Genomic DNA, 8,516 nt, shown 5'->3' on the forward strand with positions numbered 1-8,516 from the left:
ATTTTTTTCTATGAATCGACATACTTTAAGCATTGTTGACGCTATTTCCATTTGAATGAGGAAATAGCGTCAATGACTTTATTTCCAAATTTTTGTTGACTTTATTTCGCTTTTGAAAAGGTAATAATGTCAATTGACTTTATTTCGCACCAGGGTGGGAAATAAAGTCAATTGACCTTATTTCCATTGACCTTATTACCTGTCACCGTATGCTATGGGTAGCTTTACCTGGTATGTATGGTAAAGTTTCTATTTATTCCTAATAACAGTGACAGACCTACGTATACCACTACATCTTGGTATGCGTGTGAGTTTATTAAATTTCCTAGCTTCTGCTGATTGGCGATTCTGAAGTATTTTGTGATTGACTTTGGGATTTGTAAACGAAAATTTTATTCCACTCAGTAAACTGTTCTGGCAGGGTAGGGATCCTTACTTCGTACAAACGCATAAATGTACATATATATGTATCAGTGCGCAAACATGTTTAGATTCTAACCAGCAATCTATGTATGTATATATATATATGTATGTCCAGTGATATGATGGTTGTTGTACATATGCCGAGCCGGTAATTATTTCATTGGGATGCAAGAGTTTTACTACAGATTCGGAACTGAGTAATGCAAATCGGGCTATGGTATACGATTGTGTATGAAGTCGTGAGAGACGTTGAAGATTCTGCTGAAAACCTACGTTACAAATGCCGCTGTCCGTCAACGTTGGAGCGTAGAGCGTACTACTGAGTTTTTTAAAAAATATTGGAGGGCGGCAACGAATAAGTGATGGGGTGAGTGAGTTTGAGTATGCTATAAATGCATGCATCTGCATATAATTATAAGTAGTATATGGATATATATAATTAAGAGGGGTTTATTTTCTGACAGTGTGCTTTGATTTATCTAATGTGGGCGCCATGCTTGTGTACCTAGTTCGCTATAAAGTGACACCCGTGACACAGTTACTGAGCTGTTGCGCCTTCTGAACGTGCCCCATATTTGCCAAGTACTGTGGTTTTTGTTACTGCGGTTCTTGCGTAGGTACAAACAAGGCAACAGATATAATAGTTATGACTCACCAAACTGCTTGGAGTTGAAATTCGATAATTCCACGCTCGCATACATACATATGTATCTTCGACATGCATTTTCGAAATGTATTAAATTTATATTATCTAGCATTGCAAAGAACTTTGATACAATCCTTAAGCGGGTACTTTAAGCATCTATGATTTTTATGAATTAAAGAGGCAACTTTCATAGATATATATATAACTATTTTGCATTTCACATATATATGTTATATTGTTGACCTTGGTCAATCCTAAAAAAAAAGAAGATTGGTTTAAGACGAGGTAGTTGACTCCTCGTCTTGTTCACTGTAAGGCGGAAGTAGGACTAATTTTACCAAAGGTCTTGTGATCTGGCCTCTGTCGGTTTGATATCCACCACTCATACCCTGTTGTCCGGACCTGGGTGTAGGTTGATCACTCTCCCAAGCCTCCATTCATTTGGTGGCAGATTGTCTTCTTTGATTATAACAAGGTCTCCAATTCTCATATTAGTTTGTGGATATTTCCATTTATTGCGTTTCTGGAGCTCTGATAGGTATTCAGATTTCCACCTTTTGCAAAACATGTGGTGAAGAGCCTTTAATCTTTGCCATCGATTTACGATCGAAGCACGATTTTCATCGGCGTCTATTTCTGGTGGAGCTAGTATGTGTCCACCGACTAGGAAGTGCCCTGGAGTCAGTGGCTCCAGGTCTGCTGGTTGATTTGAAGAGGGGCTCAGGGGTCTAGAATTGAGACATGATTCCACTCTGCATAATAGGGTTGTAAATTCCTCAAATGTGTATTTATGGTTGGAGGCAATTTTAGTGAAGTGGCTTTTGAAGCTTTTAACTCCCGCTTCCCACAGTCCGCCCATGTGGGGAGCTGAAGCGGGGATAAAGTGCCATGAAACCATTTGATGGACATATTTGGCTAAGGTGTCACCGCGGGCATTGGCCATAAAGACTTTAAACTCTGATTTCAAAGTTCTAGAGGCTCCGACAAAGTTAGTGCCATTGTCGGAGTAGACATTTCTTGGACAGCCCCTTCTTGCTATGAACCTAGCAAATGCTGCTAAGAAGGATTGAGTACTTAGGTCTGAGGTGGCTTTCAAATGGATCGCCTTAATCGCAAAGCACACAAACAGGCACACATATCCTTTGGACATCCGGCATCCTCGTCCGCTGTAACTCTTTGTGTCGAAAGGTCCTGCAAAGTCGACTCCCGAGTTTGTAAATGCTAAATGCTCGTGAGAATGTAGTGCGTTCCTTGGGAAGAATTCCCATTAGCTGCGTTTGCACGCGTTTTCTATAAATTGTGCAGACCTTGCAATTATGAATGGTGGACCGTATCAAGTTTTTGACCCTAGGTATCCAATACTGTGTTCGAATCAGGCGCAACATGAGCTGATTCTCACCATGCAGTGAAACTTTGTGAACGAACTGAACTATCAGACGGGACAAGTGGCTGTTGTATGGCAGGATAACTGGTTGACGCTCGTTATAGGCGAGATCACGAGATGCTCCTAGGCGACCACCTGTCCTCATTATACCGTCTTTATCGATGAATGGGTTAAGGGTTAGTACTTCACTCTTTTGACCTATTGATGTTTCGGATTTTAGTGCTGAATATTCTTCCCAATAATGCTTCTTATGGCAGATGATTATCAAGCGGTGAGTCGTTGCTTTAATTTCATCAGCTGAAATTGAATAAGATTTCGCCTGAAATAACGCTCTAGTTTTTGGGTGAGTTCTTTGAGAGAATCTCATTACATAAGATAAAACTCTCAAAGCTCTCGAGAAATCAGAAAATCTTTCAATAATATCAAAGTCGATATCTGACATTGTAGTTGCGAGTACCTGCACCCTTTTCTCTTCTATAACTGTATTATAGTCCTTTTCTTGAGTGGGCCATTTGGAGTTATCTTCTTGCAGCCAAGAAGGGCCCTCACACCACAGGGAGTTGTTTACTAATTCTTGCGCCGGAAGTCCCCTACTGGCTAAGTCTGACGGATTTGATGTTGAATCTACATGACACCAATTTTCTTTTCCGACCTTTTCTATTATTTTTGTTACTCGATGTGTAACAAAGGTTGACCATGAGCACGGTGGTTTTCGTAGCCAAGCCCGGACGATGGTCGAATCCGTCCACATCTGAGTTGTACGGTGGGCTAAGTTAAGATTATTAGTAATCGACTCCAGTATTTCTGCTAGCAAGACCGCCCCACAGAGTTCTAATCATGGTAAGGAAATTGTTTTAATTGGTGCCACTTTAGTTTTAGCTAGTAGTAGACTGATGGCGACCTTTTCGTCCATTTCGACGCGAAGATAAATGCAGGCCGCATATGCCTTTTCTGAGGCGTCGCAAAACCCGTGAACTTCGACTTTGGTTGTCGGTGAAAAGTGTACCCAACGGGGGATACGAATCTTTTCGATGTAACTGTAGCTTTCCTTAAAGTTTTTCCAGCGGTCCAAGGTGGTAGATGATACAGTTTCATCCCACCCTGTCCCTTCTATCCATATATTTTGCATTAAAATTTTCGCGGTAATTACAAATGGTGGGAGCCACCCTAAGGGATCAAATAATTTGGCAATGGCTGATAGAATTGCCCTTTTGGTATAGCTAGTCTGGTTTTCAATTGGTTTGGCTGTAAAGTAAAAATTATCGGTATGGGCGTTCCATCTGATTCCCAGAGCTTTGACCGTGCTGGTGGCTTCGAAGTCTTAGAAGTCTTCTTTAAGCAGATGGGATTTCGGTGTACCATGTAAGATTTCGTTGCAATTAGAAGTCCATTTCCTTAAGGGAAAACCAGCAGACTGCAATACTCCCGTGATGTCGTCCTTCGCTTTGATGGCAGATTCGATGGTGTGACCGCCAGCTAAAACATCGTCGACATACATATACTTTCTTAGGATGTCCGACGCAATAGGGTGCGAGTTTTGTACATCGTCAGCTAATTGAAGCAGGGTTCTAATCGCGAGGTAGGGTGCGCAGTTGACCCCGAAAGTCACAGTTTTAAGCTCATAAAGACTAATTGGTTCGGTTGGACTTGTTCGGAAAAATATTCCCTGATACTTGGTATCGTCAGGATTTAGTAATATTTGGCGATACATCTTTTCGATGTCGCTATTAAAAACATATTGAAAAAATCTCCACCGTAATATTAGAATTGTCAAGTCATTCTGGAGGACTGGTCCAGGATGGATCACATCATTAAGACTCACCCCATTAGCTGTAGGACATGACGCGTTGAAGACCATCCGTACTTTGGTGGTGGTGCTCTCTTCCTTCCGAACGGCATGATGTGGCAGAAAGTAATTTTCGCATTCATCACCCGGAATATGGTCAGAAATTCGCGTCATATGTCCTAAAGTTTCATACTCGGACAATACTCTATTGTATTCAGTTTGTAGGGGAGGGTCCTTTGCTAGACGGATTTCATTACGAAAAAATTGTGAGCAAGCTATCTTGAGTGAAGGTCCTAAGCGTGTGCACCTTGGGAAATCCTGTTTGAATGGCAACGATACTGTATATTTGCCATCCTGGTTCCGTTTAGTTGTACGTTTATAAAGGTCCTCGCAGTAAACTTCCTCTTTATTGTAGGTTTTGTTCTTTGAAATATCTTCTAACTCCCAAAACGAGGCTAGACGCTTGTCTAAGGTAACCTCATTAAAAAACGATACACGTTTATTAGTGATTGAAATTGCTTCCGTCTGACCGGTTAGTATCCATCCGAATACTGTTTCCTGAGCAAGAAGAGTACCTAAAACGTTCTTCCTAATACCGCTCAACATTATTTGGGCATAAACGTCGCCACCTAGGACAAGATCAACTTGTTCATTAATGAAAAATCTCTTATCCGCTAAAATGAGGTCGGGAAATGCTTGTTTCGTCATAGCATCTATCTGACAGGTCGGTAGATTACCGGTCAGCTGTGGTAAAAGGCACCCTGAAATTGTGCATATGGAAACTGTGCATACGAAATAATGCATATGAAAAAAACCGAAATAATGCATACGAAAAAAACCGAAATAATGCATATATGCACAGTTTCGATATGCATATGAAAAACCGAAATAATGCATATATGCACAGTTTCGGTTAAAAACCGCAATAATGCATATTAGAAAAACCGAAATTATGCATATGCACTCTTTCGTTTGAAAACCGAAATAATGCATATGAAAAAACCGAAATAATGCATATATGCACAGTTTCGGTTGAAAACCGAAATAATGCATATGAAAAACCCGAAATAATGCATACATGCACACTTTCGTTTGAAAACCGAAATAACGCATATGAGAAAAACGAAGTAATGCATACATGCACAGTTTCGGTTCAAAACCGAAATAATGCATATGACAAAAACCGAAGTAATGCATACATGCACAGTTTCGACTCAAAACCGAAGTAATGCATATGACAAAAACCGAAATAGTGCATACATGAAAACGAACTTCTTTCTGAGTAGGCGGCCTTCGGCCGCGCTTAGGGATTATAACCCTTACTAAGTAGAATTCTCCTTTCTGTGTTGCCGGAAAAGAAGGGCGGAAGTATTTTTGCGCAGAACTTCTCTCTGCGTAGGCGCTTAGGGATTATAACCCTTACTAAGTAGAATTCTCCTTTCTGTGTTGCCGGAAAAGGGGACCGGAAGTATTTTTGCGCAGAACTTCTTTCTGCGTAGGCGGCCTTCGGCCGCGCTTAGGGATTATAAACCTTACTAAGTAGAATTCTCCTTTCTGTGTTGCCGCAAAAGGGGACCGGAAGTATTTTTGCGCAGAACTTCTTTCTGCGTTGGCGGCCTTCGGCCGCACTTAGGGATTATAACCCTTACTAAGTAGAATTCTCCTTTCTGTGTTACCGGAAAAGGGGGCCGGAAGTATTTTTGCGCAGAACTTCTTTCTGCGTGAGCGGCCTTCGGCCGCACTTAGGGATTATAACCCTTACTAAGTAGAATTCTCCTTTCTGTGTTGTTGGAAAAGAAGGGCGGAAGTATTTTTGCGCAGAACTTCTCTCTGCGTAGGCGGCCTTCGGCCGCGCTTAGGGATTATAACCCTTACTAAGAAGAATTCTCCTTTCTGTGTTGCCGGAAAAGGAGGCCGGAAGTACTTTTGTGCAGAACTTCTTTCTGCGTAAGCGGCCTTCGGCCGCGCTTAGGGATTATAACCCTTACTAAGTAGAATTCTCCTTTCTGTATTGCCGGAAAAGAAGGGCAAACGAATTTTTGCGCAGAACTTTCCTCTGCGTAGGCGGCTTTCAGCCGCGCTTAGGGATTAAAACCTTTACTAAGTAGAAGTAAATAATTCATATTAGAAAAAACGAAATGATCCATATGCACACTTTCGTTAGAAAACCGAAATAATGCATATAACAAAAACCGAAATAATGCATGCATGCACAGTTTCGGTTGAAAACCGAAATAATACATATGAAAAACCCGAAGTAATGCACACATGCACAGTTTCGGTTGAAAACCGAAATAATGCATATGAGAAAATACCGAAATTATGCATATGCATACTTTCGTTTTAAAAGCGAAATAATGCATATGAAAAAAAACGAAGTAATGCATACATGCACAGTTTCGGTTTAAAACCGAAATAATGCATATGGTAAAAACCGAAATAAAGCATACATGCACAGTTTCGGTTGAAACCGAAATAATGTCTAAATGCACAGTTTCCATATGCGCAATTTCGGTGCCCCGTGGTAAAACCAACACTGTGGTATCTATTTTAATAAATGGGTGATCGCAATTGAATCGCACACGCTTTTCTCACCTGCGCCGACACGGTATTATTGATGCCTGATACCTGGGCCCTATTCCACAAAACAACTTATCAACTTTTCACTTTGCACTTTGCAAATTTTTCGTCAATTTGCAAAACTTTGTGTTCCTCAGAACTGTAAAATTTGATAAGTGATAAGTTGAAGTTGATAAGTGTAATTTGCAAAGTCTTTGCAATTTTTGTACTCTCTTTGCAATTTCTGTTCCACGTACGTTCTCTTATGCAAAGTGCAAAGCTAATATTGAAAAGTATAATTTGCAAAGACTTTGCAAATAAATGCGCTCTTTCGTTCCTCAAAAACTGTAAATTCTATTGTTGCAAAGCAAACTTTGATAAGTTTGTCAAAGATTTGCAAGGTAAGCGATCGCTTTACAAATTCATATTGTTATAACTAGTCAAGCTTTAAAAATGTTACGACGTGAGTTTTTGTTCGACAATAGTGAAGACGCGGTTATAACTAGAAATTATAGAGACCGAATTAATTTTTCGGGACTACAAAATTTTAATTTTAAAGAGTGCTTCCGTTTAAATCAAATCCAAGTTGATTTCCTTTTAAATAAAGTTGGAGACAAAATAGAGCACAATACACAGCGCAGTCATGCTTTGTCGGCTGAAAATCAACTGCTACTGTGCTTGCATTGGCTCGGAAATGGTTGCCAGTACCATGGAGTTGCAGCTATGCATGGTGTTGCAAAATCAACAGTTTGCAGAACCATCCATAGAGTTGTCGACATTATAATAGACGTTTTATTTCAAAACACAGTGCGATGGCCCGATGATGTCAGTGGTATTGCTGAAAAGTTTTTTATGATGGGTGGATTCCCTTGTGTGTGTGGTTGCGTGGATGGCACAATCATTAAAATTGATGCGCCTACATTACACGAGGAAGGATATGTGGACCGGAATGGAAACCACTCATTGAATGTGATGATGATATGCGGGCCAGACTACACATTTTACAGTGTAAATGCAAGTTGGCCGGGCAGCGTTCATGACTCAAGGGTGTTACGGAATTCGGCTGTAAGTCAAAGATTTGACAATGGATGGAGACCATTTCCGGATGCTGTTGTTTTGGGTGATAGTGGTTACGGGCTAAAAAACTGGTTGATACCACCATTACGCCGAAATCCCGATAACCCTGCTGAAGAGGCTTTCAATCGTTGCCACAAAAAAACACGGCGCATAATTGAAAATAGTTTTGGCATTCTTAAAGAGAGATTCCCGTGTCTAAATTATTTGCGACTGAGGCCTGAGTTTGCAGGAAAGATAGTCATTGTTTGTGCCATCTTACACAATATTGCCAGTGGCATCGGAAGGGGTAGTGAAAACATGCAACCCTTTGAAGACACTGACAATGAAATCGAGGAATTAGATGAAAGTGCTGAAGAAGAAAATGATGCCCTTAATAATTTAGATCATGCGAGTGGAATGGAAAGGGTTACTTCTCTACTGCAATACTTCTCCTAATGCCAACCATTAAAGTGAAATAAAAGTGGTCCTTTGGCTATGATCTTTTTCCACTGCAAAAGCGTTGTTTCTTTTGGGGTTTGAGATTAACAGTAACAAGTTTTATGTAACCCAATTTTCAATATAGAAAGTAAAAATATCTAATTCACTTATTTTTTATTTTTAAATAAAAAACATAAAAAATTAACAAATACTAAATGGGAAAA

The sequence above is a fragment of the Rhagoletis zephyria genome, unplaced genomic scaffold, assembly GCF_001687245.7.
Source record: "Rhagoletis zephyria isolate East Lansing unplaced genomic scaffold, Rhagoletis_zephyria_1.1 Rzeph_scaffold_00967, whole genome shotgun sequence".
Taxonomy (NCBI): Eukaryota; Metazoa; Arthropoda; class Insecta; order Diptera; family Tephritidae; genus Rhagoletis; species Rhagoletis zephyria.